A 13,728-nucleotide genomic window follows, 5' to 3' on the forward strand; every position below is an offset into this window, starting at 1 on the left:
TTGCAGTGCGTGGCTTCTCACTGCAGTGGCTTCTCTTGTTGCGGAGCACGGGCTCTAGGCACACAGGCTTCAGTAGTTGTGGTTCGTGGGCTCAGTAGTTGTGGCTCCCAGGCTCTATAGCACAGGCTCAGTAGTTGTGGCGCACAGGCTTAGCTGCTCAGAGGCATGTGGGATCTTCCCGGACCAGGCGTTGAACCCATGTCTCCTGCATTGGCAGGCGGATTCTTAACCACTGCGCCACTAGGGAAGTCCCTGGAAATCTTTTAAACTACACAAAAATCACAAGGTGATCAGAGACTTACTTTTGTGTGTGTGTGTATTTTGGCCACGCTGTGCGGCATGCAGGATGGTTCCCCAACCAGGGATCGAATACCGGCCTCTGCAGTGAAAGCGCCAAATCCTAACCACTAGACCACCAGGGAACTTCTGAGAGGCTTACTTATTTCTTTATTTTTACTAAAATAAAGGTAACCTGCTAGAGTCTGAAGATGATTAAGAAAATAAACCTGGAACAAAAATGGCTTTGTATCTTAAAATTTGCATAAAACAGAGCACAAAGGGGCAGATGCAGCCTCAATGGCAAGATAAATATGCACTGTAATATTGGTGCCAGTCACACAAGTGGGATCTGCCCAGAGCTGGTCTTAACTGTGTTCCTAACTTGTCTGAAAATGTTTAGAGATTGTCATTCCTGCATCAGCACTTTTAGTTTGGGTCTTGGTGCCAAAAGTACCTTTAATTTTGTGGTTTCCATTCACCTGCTATTGGCATGGCTGTTGATGCCTACAACTTCATCCAGAGAATAATAAATGGTTTCCCACTTCTGGTGGAGTAAACCTAGATTAGAAGCCATAGTTTGGTGGACTCTGCTCAGATGAGCCAGGTTCTGCCAGGTTTGTGGTTGATTTAACCTAAAATAAAGTGCAATAAAGTTCACTTTCCAGATATGTCCAGGATTTTAGGAGTGGTCCGAAGTTAATTTGGATCCATGAAAGATGTAGTTTTTCTGGGAGTCACCCAGAACTAGGAGATCCTATAGGAGATCCTATTCTTATCCTTGGTGAGTAACAGACAAATCATTTAATGTCTCTGTGCCTTCATTTCCTGATGGATATAATAATCCCTCCCTTTGAGAAGGTTGTGATGCTTTATATATTTATACGGAATGCCTTGAAATCCTTAATTGGTATAAGGGGGTAAAAAGTTCTCATATGCACCATTTTTAATTTAAGGTTAAAGAATTTGGTCAAACCTTGAGGCTTAGGTCATTAGACTTTCTCGACTTAATTGATCTTATCTATGCTGAAGTCTCTTTAATGAACAATTTATTGGCACACTTTATTTTATTTTTCAAGGGTGCCAATATATTTATTTTTCATATTATCTAATGAAGAGCCACTTTTTAAAAAAGAAGAAATATGGAGACATTTATAAGTAAACACTTGCATATTTCATTTTTCTAAAAATCTGTACTGCTTTCTAAAAGACACTGTGGTATAATTCAAAGAGTACTAGACCTGTGTTCTAAAAATGGATTTGCTATTAAATGTTTCAGGGAATTTGGAGTCCTACATTTGCAGGACTCAGTTTCTTATATGTAAAATTAGGGTATTACGTTAGATTAATTCTTAAGACTCTTCCTGCTAGGTCTATTCCTGTCCTAACAGTCTATAATTCCTCTAGGTGATATTTTAAAATGTCTTTTTTTCCCTGATTATAATGGTAATTTTAAAATACTCATTTAAAAATGTTCAGGGCTTCCCTGGTGGCGCAGTGGTTGAGAGTCTGCCTGCCGATGCAGGGGAAACGGGTTCGTGCCCCGGGCCGGGATGATCCCACATGCCATGGAGCGGCTGGGCCCGTGAACCATGGCCGCTGGGCCTGTGCGTCCAGAGCCTGTGCTCCGCAACAGGAGAGGCCACAACAGTGAGAGGCCCACATACCGCAAAAAAAAAAAAAAAAAAAAAAAAAAAAAAGTTCAAACGTTACAGAAATACATTAAGTAAAAAGAGTCCATCATAATGACGTTCCTTAGAGATTAAGTGTTAAAAGCTTGGTGTATAATCTCTCAAATTTTTCACTGATATATTTACATAGATGTACTCTTAAATAATCTACTATTTTACAAAATGACAGCATGTCATACTTAGTTTCATGATACTTTTTTTCATCTAATAATATATAATGAACATCTTTCGGAGACAAAAGACCTGTATGCAGAAAATTATAAGACACTGATGAAAGAAATTAAAGATGATACAAATAGATGGAGAGATGTACCATGTTCTTGGATTGGAAGAATCAACACTGTGAAAATGACTCTACTACCCAAAGCAATCTACAGATTCAATGCAATCCCTATCAAATTACCACTGGCATTTTTCACAGAACTAGAACAAAAAATTTCACAATTTGTATGGAAACACAAAAGACCCCGAATAGCCAAAGCAATCTTGAGAACGAAAAATGGAGCTGGAGGAATCAGGCTCCCTGACTTCAGACTATACTACAAAGCTACAGTAATCAAGACAGTATGGTACTGGCACAAAAACAGAAAGATAGATCAATGGAACAGGATAGAAAGCCCAGAGATAAACCCATGGACATATGGTCACCTTATCTTTGATAAAGGAGACAGGAATGTACAGTGGAGAAAGGACAGCCTCTTCAATAAGTGGTGCTGGGAAAACTGGATAGGGACATGTAAAAGTATGAGATTAGATCACTCCCTAACACCATACACAAAAATAAGCTCAAAATGGATTAAAGACCTAAATGTAAGGCCAGACACTATCAAACTCTTAGAGGAAAACATAGGCAGAACACTCTAGACATAAATCACAGCAAGATCCTTTTTGACCCACCTCCTAGAGAAATGGAAATAAAGACAAAAATAAACACATGGGACCTAATGAAACTTAAAAGCTTTTGCACAGCAAAGGAAACCATAAACAAGACCAAAAGACAACCCTCAGAATGGGAGAAAATATTTGCAAATGAAGCAACTGACAAAGGATTAATCTCCAAAATTTATAAGCAGCTCATGCAGCTCAATAACAAAAAAACAAACAACCCAATCCAAAAATGGGCAGAAGACCTAAATAGACATTTCTCCACAGAAGATATACAGACTGCCAACAAACACATGAAAGGATGCTCAACATCTTTACTCATTAGAGAAGTGCAAATCAAAACTACAATGAGATATCATCTCACACCAGTCAGAATGGCCATCATCAAAAAATCTAGAAACAATAAATGCTGGAGAGGGTGTGGAAAAAAGGGAACACTCTTGCACTGCTGGTGGGAATGTGAATTGGTACAGCCACTATGGAGAACGGTATGGAGGTTCCTTAAAAAACTACAAATAGAACTACCATATGACCCAGCAATCCCACTACTGGGCATATACCCTGAGAAAACCATAATTCAAAAAGAGACATGTACCAAAATGTTCATAGCAGCCCTATTTACAATAGCCCGGAGATGGAAACAACCTAAGTGTCCATCAACAGATGAATGGATAAAGAAGATGTGGCACATATATACAATGGAATATTACTCAGCCATAAAAAGAAACGAAATTGAGCTATTTGTAATGAGGTGGATGGACCTAGAGTCTGTCATACAGAGTGAAGTAAGTCAAAAGAGAAAGACAAATACTGTATGCTGACACATATATATGGAATTTAAGAAAAAAATTTCATGAAGAACATAGGGGTAAGACAGGAATAAAGACACAGACCTACTAGAGAATGGACTTGAGGATATGGGGAGGGGGAAGGGTAAGCTGTGACAAAGCGAAAGAGCGGCATGGACATATATACACTACCAAACGTAAGGTAGATAGCTAGTGGGAAGCAGCCGCATAGCACAGGGAGATCAACTCGGTGCTTTGTGACCGCCTGGAGGGGTGGGATAGGGAGGGTGGGAGGGAGACGCAAAAGGGAGGGGATATGGGAACATATGTATATGTATAACTGATTAAATTTGTTATAAAGCAATAAAATAAAATAAAATAAAATAAAAATGAACATCTTTCAACCAGATATATGTAGCTCTATCTCATTCTTTTTCATGATTCTTTTCCACTGAATGAATGTATCCAATTTATTCACCTATCTCCTACTGACGAACATTTAAGTTGTTTTAAAATTTTTAGAATGGGCATCCTGGGTCATGTATAGGCATCTTTGTTCATCTACTTTTGTACAACTTTGGAAATATTTCCAAAAAAGTGTAATTTCTGGGTGAAATGGTACAATTTCATATGTAGAGCCAAACTGCTCTCCAAACAAGTATTAACAATTTACATCCCCACAAACAATGTAAGAGATAAGAACACTAGGTGGTGCTAAGCATGCTAATTCAGGCTACCATGTGGCAAGAACTGGGGAGGCTTATTATCTAGTTTAGGCCTTTGCCCCAAAATACTGTAAATCTAGACTAGTGCTGACAGAAAGGATGTACCCTTAATTCGGGTCTGGTTGGTCCACCATCAGGCATATCACATGTGGTCCCACAAAGCAGAACTAGTGCCAATGTACGGAAATAATCGATAAGTTCTGACTCAATAAACAGAAAACACCTTCCTAGCCCCAGAATTTCCCCATGAAACAGTGCTCTACCTCTGAACTAGTGAGTACCTGGTCAATATAGTTTAAATAGTGATCAACTGATGTCTGGATGACCTTTTGTGAAATAAGTAGTTAGCGCTGATAACTTCTAAAGTTTCCTTCAGATTCTAAGGCTCAAGGGCACACAGATTTTAAGGATAAGAATTGGAGTTAAATCCTCCCACGGACACTTGCCTCCCTGGACTCTGTTTCATGTCCAAATAACAATTTTTATGTTTTCTCTAACCTCCATATTTGAATATTTCATTAGGTTAATTTTTTTTTTTTTTTTTTTTTTGTGGTACGCGGGCCTCTCACTGTTGTGGCCTCTCCCGTTGCGGAGCACAGGCTCCGGACGCGCAGGCTCAGCGGCCATGGCTCACGGGCCTAGCCGCTCCGCGGCATGTGGGATCTTCCCGGACCGGGGCACGAACCCGTGTCCCCTGCATCGGCAGGCGGACTCTCAACCACTGCGCCACCAGGGAAGCCCTCATTAGGTTAATTTTTTGTAAGTTTAGATAACAATGTCTTTCAGAGCTCAAGGTTAATATCTCTATTTCCATTCAGTTATTCAACAGATATGTATAGTGAGCCCCTACTATGTGACAGGCAGAGTACTAGCTGGGGACCATGAACAAAACAGATGATTCCTGCTCTCATAGAATTTACAGACTGTGCCTATAAACATAAGGCTATATTTGCAGGCAGCCATAAAACATTTATTTTAACTGACTATAAAATTAATCGGATAGGCTGTCCAGTAAATCTGAGTATGTTCATTAAGAAAGTCAGAAATCTGTGACCAATATTTTTAAACCATTTTTCACTGGGTTTTTTTTTTTTTTTTCATACAAAAAGTAAAACAGAAAGCAGAAACTATTACCTGAACTTTTGAAGTAAAGGTAAGAGCCGAAATAATTATCTAATCTAAAAGTAAAACAAACAAAACACATTTACTTTAGTTGTCTAGGAAACTGCATCTGTGTTCCCTTTCCACCTACAGATCTTCACGGGCCCAAATTCTAAGATTAGAAACCTCTGAATATTCAAAGAACATGAACATTCTCTGGCCCCAAGCCCAACGTCACATTTCCTCTGACAGAAACACTACAGAAAAAAGAGAAAATGAGGAGAGAAATGTTCAGAGGATGGCTTGGGTGGAACTGTATGTGTTTATGAAGAAAAGTGCCAACTAGACCACATATGTCAAGGGGAAAGACACCATAAAGAGATTTCCCAAAGAAATCCCTGAGCCAAACCTCACTCTTAGGTAAAAATATCATTATCTCAGGAAACATTCCTCTCCTATTATGCATGCATGAGCACAATGCTTCCTGCTGAGAGCTCATTCTGAAAATAAAATGCAGTCCCATGGTAAGCCTAGCTTCCCATGAAGGCAGGACAGAGAAAACAAAATAATGCTCACTTTCAGTTACATTTCTTTATTTTAGGTAGGATTGAGAATGTTTAGGGAACAGAAGTCCTTTGAGAAATTCTGGCCCTTTGATATACAGCCCCACCAATTAAACTTAGCCAAAGGTTTTTAGATCTCATTTTTAAAACACTCAGCAGGGGCGGTTCTGCTTCCCAGTTGAACCTTTCTCTCTGCCCCATCCTGATTGCCTTACAGGGTCCTCTTCAAGGGTGCTCTGCAATACATTTCCTGCACAGCAACCTCTTTCTCAGAATTGTTTCCTGTGGAACTCAATCTAAGACAAGATGCCAATAGATTCTGTCGTGAGGATCATTTTCTTTTCAGTGGCTTATGTGGAGTGGAGGATCAATAAATAACATCTAAATTCAACAAATCAAAAAAAAAACAGCAAGGAAATTTTTATAGCTTGGGAGCTTAAAAAAAAAACTGGTCAATTATTTCTTTATAAGCTTTCCAACCTGACATTCAGTGCAAACCATTACCTTTTACCCTACGGTCCAAACGTGTCCCTGATCAACGTGTAACTAACTCGGGGCAAATATAATCCCTCTTCTACAACTTGGAGGCTAACCCACTTGATGTTTCATTTTCACTTAAGACCCTAACTTCTTATCACCCTCAAGGAGAGTTCTGTATCCTGATATGGAATGTATATTTTGACTTTTTTTAGGTTGCAACAAATGAAATTGTCAATTTTGGACCTACTAAAACAGCAATTTCATGTGGCTCAACACAAGCAATAGCTCATTCTTCCAGACCTCAGTTTCTTCATCTATAACCTAAGGATGTTCAACGAGATGAGCTCAAAGATCCTAGGTCTAAAATACTATGATTCTAAGAGTTACAGAACCAAGTTCATACACAGACACACAGGGGAATATATGCATAGATGCCATCTACTACTGTAATTTTGCTACAGAAAGAAAAAAATTAATTCATAAACAAGTCTTTATTGAACAGCTACTTTTGGCAAAGCGCTATTAAATAGGTACATTTATGATATGCAAATGCTAGAATTTATTGGGCTATTTATGGAGACAAAATTCTAAAATATTTTGGGGACTTGAATTCCTTGAGCTTTAAACCAAATTTAACTTTGTGTATGTCAAACACTTGGTCACGCTTATAGGAATTCTAAGAGGAATATTTAACAATTACAGTCATAATTTTCTTGTAATGCCCTCTGGAGGCCCTGGGCTGAGTTTATGAATGAGAAGGAACAAGCTGACCCACAAGAGTTTCACAACTTTTGGGGGGCACTCACTTCATTATAAAGGATGATTTATGAAATTATAAATGTGCCAGATTCTCCCAGGGTAGATGCCCACTCTTATGAATAAGCGATAAGCCACGAAAGTGCATTAACTCTTAGGCAATCAGTCATTCATCCCACAAACACTGCCTGAGTGTTTATTATGTCAGGCACTGGGCTTGGATTTGAGATATGGAAATAAACAGTCCCTCTCTTCAAGGAGTTCACGTTCTATTGGATAAAACAGATAAGTAAACAAATAATTGCACTACCTTTTGACAAGTACTTGTGCAAAGTACTATAATGACATAACATGGTAGGAGAGGGGCACTGGAGCACATAATTCACAAAGAAGGCAACATGTGAATTGGAATTTGAAGATATAAATTGCATGTGGTGTGGGTGGGGGATGGATACTACAGGCTAAGAGAACAAGATGTGCAAAACATGAAGACCTAGAAGAATATTCTTTATTCAGAGAAAGGTGGGAACACCTATAGGGTATAGAGTGTGAGGCAAAGATGTTAAAGGAAGTAAGATAGGTAAGGTAGATTGGGACTAGCTTCTGAAGTCCTAAGGCCAACTTAAGAATATGAACTGTTCTGTATGTAATAGAAAACCACCAAGGGGCCTTTAAGCAGGAGAGTAGAATAATCAAATCAGAAAAATTTGAGAGATTATCGAATGACAGTGTGGATGATAGTTTGAATGGAGTAAGTTGGAGTCATCAAGATCAGCTAAAAGGCCATTCTAACAGTATGGAAAAGAGAAGGACTAAATTGAATAGAGTAAAATAATCTATAAACTACCACTGACTAACACCCAGAAACTTAAAATCATTCATGTGTATCATTCATTCCTGAGTTTCATCTATTCATAAATTGATCAATCTAAAATGTCAAAACATCTGGTTTAACTGATTTTTTTTTCAACAAATTGGCCAGTTTTGTGGCATAACATAGGGATAATTATCTGTTCATTAATTGGTACAAACTCATTTAGACTAGGGAGACAAAAAGCAAGTTTTTAGCTTATGGAAGGGTTTTTATGATAAAATGGATACCCAAAGAGTATCTGTTATAGGCAAGAAAAAATTCTAATATTGAATTTAAGTCCTCCTGCCTGAGTATCACATTAACTCAACATATTAACTCTTAATTTTCTACACAGAGAGGAAACTGCAGGGATAATCTAACAGTAGAGAAACAAAGATTCAGAGTTTATTCAGAATCTTTCAGGTAACTCTTTGCAGCAACAGTGCCATCTTCCTATGTTTTTGCTTAGATTAATCTTAAGATTTATTTTCCTTATTTGGAATATGCTTAGAAGAGGCAGGCCACAAGCAAACTAGGGTATAGCAAACCTGGGAGTCAGCATTTGCTACAGATAATCCACAAATGCACTATACGCATAACAACAATAAAATTTTATTCTCAAATTCCAGATATCAGGTAACTGGTTGGTGATATTCTCATTTTAGTTACTTGACATCTATTTAGGATAGAAGGACTGAGGTTGTCAAATGAAAAGAGTGAATCAGCTGCACTCTCATCAACTATGAGTCAAAAGAACATGTCTTTCATGGCCCAAGGCAGGCCAGAGTAAGAGAGAGCCCCTGGGGGTATACCTATACATTGCCAAGAAAAAACTAGAGGTGGTTGCCCAGGAGATGAGTAAAGACGCATCCTGAGGTTGCAGGACTGAACTCTAGCACAGTGGAATAAAAAGGAAAAAAGAGGGCTTCCCTGGTGGCGCAGTGGTTGAGAGTCTGCCTGCCGATGCAGGGGACGCGAGTTCATGCCCCGGTCCGGGAAGATCCCACATGCCGCGGAGCGGCTGGGCCCGTGAGCCATGGCCGCTTGGCCTGTGTGTCGGGAGCCTGTGCTCCACAACGGGAGAGGCCACAGCAGTGAGAGGCCCACGTACCGCAAAAAATAAAAAATAAATAAATAAATAAAAATTAAAAAGGAAAAAAGAAATGGGTACCTACCTAAGTGGATCAGTAAATTTTGAGTAACATCAAGATCTTATCTTTCCGTTCTTTTAACAGTGTCTTTTGCAGAGCAAAAATTCTGAATTTTGAAAAAGTCCGATTTATCAATTGTTTCTTTTATGGATTATCCTTTCAGTGCTCTAAGAACTCTTTGCCTAGCCCCAGGTCATGAATAATCTTTCGTATATTTTCGTCTAAAAGTTATATGGTTTTATACTTTTCTTTTTTAACATCTTTATTGGAATATAATTGCTTTACAATGGTGTGTTAGTTTCTGCTTTATAACAAAGTGAATCAGCTATACAATACATATATCCCCATATCTCCTCCCTCTTGCATCTCCGTTCCACCCTCCCTATCCTACCCCTCTAGGTGGTCAAAAAGCACATAGCTGATCTCCCTGTGCTATGCAGCTGCTTCCCACTAGCTATCTATTTTCCATTTGGTAGTGTACATATGTCCATGCCCCTCTCTCACTTCGTCCAAGCTTACCCTTCCCCTTCCCCGTGTCCTCAAGTCCATTCTCTACATCTGCGTCTTTATTCCTGTCCTGCCCCTAGGTTCTTCAGAACCTTTTTTTTTTTTTAAGATTCCATATATATGTGTTAGCATACGGGATTTGTTTTTCTTTCTGACTTACTTCACTCTGTATGACAGACTCTAGGCCCATCCTATACTTTATACTTAGAGCTATGATCCATTTTGATTTAATATTTGGATAAGGTATGAGGTTTAGGTAGAGGTTAATTTTTTCTTGCATGTCTGTATCCAGTTGTTCCAACACCATTTGTTGAAAAGGTGACCCTTTCTCCATTGAATTGTCTTTGCAATTTCATCAAAAGTCAACTGGCCAGGGCTTCCCTGGTGGTGCAGTGGTTAAGAATCTGCCTGCCAATGCAGGAGACAAGGGTTAGAGCCCTGGTCCGGGAAGATCCCACATGCTGCGGAGCAGCTAAGCCCATGTGCCACAACTACTGAGCCTGTGCTCTAGAGCCCGCGAGCCACAACTACTGAAGCTCGCACGCCCAGAGCCCATGCTCCGCAACAAGAGAAGCCACCACAATGAGAAGCCTGTGCATCGCAACAAAGAGTAGCCTGCACTCACTGCAACTAGAGAAAGCCCGCCTGCAACAATGAAGACCCAACGCAGCCAAAAATAAAAATAAATAAATAAATTTACTTTTTAAAAAAAGTCAACTGGCTGTATTTGTATGGGCCAATTTCTGGAGTCTCTTATTCAGTACCTCTGATCACCATGTCTATACTCTCATTAATACCACACTATCTTGGTTACTGTAGCTTTGTGTAGTAAGTCTTCAGATAGTGTAAATCCTCCAATTTTATTCTTCTTTTTCAAGAGTTTTTTGGCTATTCTGCTTTTTTTGTCTTTTCATATACATTTTAGAAGATAGATGATTGATTGATCGATTGATTGCTAGATGGATGGATAGTTAGAAAATTATATTAAATCTATAAATAGATTTGGGGAAAACTAAAATTTTTATAATGTCTTCCAATCCATGAACTCAGTATGTTGCTCCATTTATTTTATTTCTTTTCTTTCACAAATGTTTTATCATTTTCAGCATTCAGACCCTGCACATGTTTTGTTAGTTTTATACCTAAGTATTTCCTTTTTTAGCTATTGTAAATGGTACTTTTATAAAAGAAATATAATTGAGTTTTGTGTTGGCCTTGTATACTGTGGCTTGCTAAACTCATGAATTAGTTCTAGGAGTTCTTTTTTTGTAGATTCCTTGGGATTATTCTAAGTGGATAATCATGTTTTCTGGGAACATGGGCAGTTTCATTTCTTCTTTTCCATCTTTTAGTAATTTTTCTTGCCTTACTGCAATAGCTATGAGTTCTGGTATGATGCTGAATAAGAGTGGTAGAGTGGACATCCTTGCCTTTTTCCTAGTCTTAGGGGGAACATACTCAGTCTTTCACCACTAAGTATGATGCTAGCTGTAGGTTTCTGTAAATTCCTCTTATCAGATTGAGAAAGTTTGCTTTTCTTCTTAGTTTGCTGAGAGTTTTTTTTAATCATGAATAGATGTTGAATTTTGTCAAATTCTTTTTCCACATCAGTTGATATGATCATGTGTTTTTTTCTTCTTTCAACTATAAATATAGTATTGTTTGATTTGCAAATATTGAACCAGCCTTACATTCCAAGGATAAAATTTACTTGATCATCATGTGTTAATCTTTTTATGTATTGCTGAAATTGATTTGCAACTATTTTATTGAGGATTTGTGTATCTATCTTCACGTGGAATATTTTCTTGTATTTGTCTTATTTGGGTATATGGGTAATACTAGTCCCATAAAATGAGATTGGAAATGCTCCTTCCTTTTCTATTTTCTGGAAGAGATAGTATGGAATTGGTGTTATTTCTTCTTTAAATTTTTGGTAGAATTTGCCAGTGAAACCATGTGAGCCCTGAAGATTTCTTTTTTAAAAGATATTTAAACAAAATTCAATTTTTCTTTAATAGACACAGTTATCAGTTAACTCAGGTTATCTATTTCATCTTGGTATGCTTTAGGAGACTGCAGTTTTTGAGGTAGGGGTCCATTTCATCTAAGTTGACAAATTTCTGTGAGTAGAGGTGTTCATAGCTCTCCATTATTATCCACGTAATGTATGCAGGGTTCTGTAAGGATATCCTCTCTTTCATTCCTGATATCAGTAACTTATGTCTTTTCTTTTCTTTGTCATTCTGATTATTGTTGAATTCATTTTACTGATCTTTTCAAAGAACGAGCGTTTGGATTCATTGGTTTTCCCCAGTTTCTTTCAGTTTTCAATTTCTTTAATTCCCTCTCTTATTTTTATTAATTCCTTCCCTATGTTTGCTTTGGGTTTATTTTGCTAGTTTCTTTTGTTTTCTAGTTTCTCAAGGTGGAAGCTTAGATTATTGATATGTGACCTTTCTTCTTTTCTAACATAAATACTTAATACTGTAATTTTCCCTCTACTCTCTGCTTTAACTGCATCTCACAAGTACGTTGTATTTTCAATTACATTTGTTCAAAATATTTTCTAATTTGCCTTGAGAATTCTTATTTGACCCAAGGACTATTTAGAAATTATTTAATTTCCAAGTGTTCAGGATTGTCCAATTAGCTTTCTGTTATTGATCTTGGTTTAATTCTATTGTGGTTGGAGAACATACTTTGTATAATTTCAATTATTTTAAATGTACTAAGATTTGTCTTATGAACCTGTCTTTTGGTGAATGTTCCATGTTCATCTGAAAAAAAGTGTATTCTACTGTTATTAGATAGGTGATAAATGTCAGTTAGTTGATAGTGTTGTTTAGTTCTTCTACAGCCTTGATGATTTTCTGTCTACTAGTTCTATTACTAAGAGAAAAGCATTGAATCTCCAGTACTCCAACTTTGAAAGTCTGTTGTTAGGTGCATACACATTTAGGATTTTTATGTCTTTTTTGGTGAATTGACTCTTATCATTAGATAATGTCTCACTTTATCCCTGGTGATTTTTCTTTGCTCTGAAGTCTACTTTGTCAGATATTAGTATAACTACTCCAGCTTTATTTTGATTAGTATTTTAATAATACGTTTTTTCCATTATTTTACATTTAATCTTTCTGTATCATTATATTTGAAGTAAGTTTCTTATAGATAGCATATAGTTGGATAATATCTTTTTACCTATTCTGATTATTTCTATTAATTGGTGTGTTTAGACCATTTACATTTAACGTAATTATTGATATGTTTGAATTTAGGCCTAGCATTTTACTATTTGTTTATTCTTTCTTTTTTTTTTTTTTTTTTTGTCTCTACGTGGGCCTCTCACTGTTGTGGCCTCTCCCGTTATGGAGCATAGGCTCCGGACACACAGGCCCAGCGGCCATGGCTCACAAGCCCAGCTGCTCTGCAGCATGTGGGATCTTCCCGGACCAGGGCACGAACCCATGTCCCCTGCATCGGCAGGCGGACTCTCAACCACTACGCCACCAGGGAAGCCCTGTTTATTCTTTCTTTGCTATGTTTTTCCTTCCTCTGTTACCCTATCCCTTCCTTCTTTTGGGTTATTTGAGAATTTTTTAGTATTCTATTTAATTTATCCATTGTGGTTTTTTTTTTTTTTCTTTGTATAGTTTGGGGGGAGGGTCAGGAAGGAGTTGGTTGCTATAGTTATTACAGTAAACATACTGAATTTTTCTCAGTCTAATTAGAATCAATATTTTTCAACTTTAAATACAATGTGAAAGTGTTTTCACAATATAGATCCCTTTACCTTCCCCAAATCATGTTGTAATTGTCTTGTGTATTACATCTACATACATTGAAAACCCCATCAGACAATGTTATAGTTTTTGCTTTCAACTATCAAATATATTTTAAAGAGCTGAAAAGGAGAAGAATTGTCTATTATATTTACCCAGATATTTGC

Source organism: Mesoplodon mirus (genome assembly GCF_964341445.2).
Source record: "Mesoplodon mirus genome assembly, chromosome: 13".
In the NCBI taxonomy this organism is placed as follows: Eukaryota; Metazoa; Chordata; class Mammalia; order Artiodactyla; family Ziphiidae; genus Mesoplodon; species Mesoplodon mirus.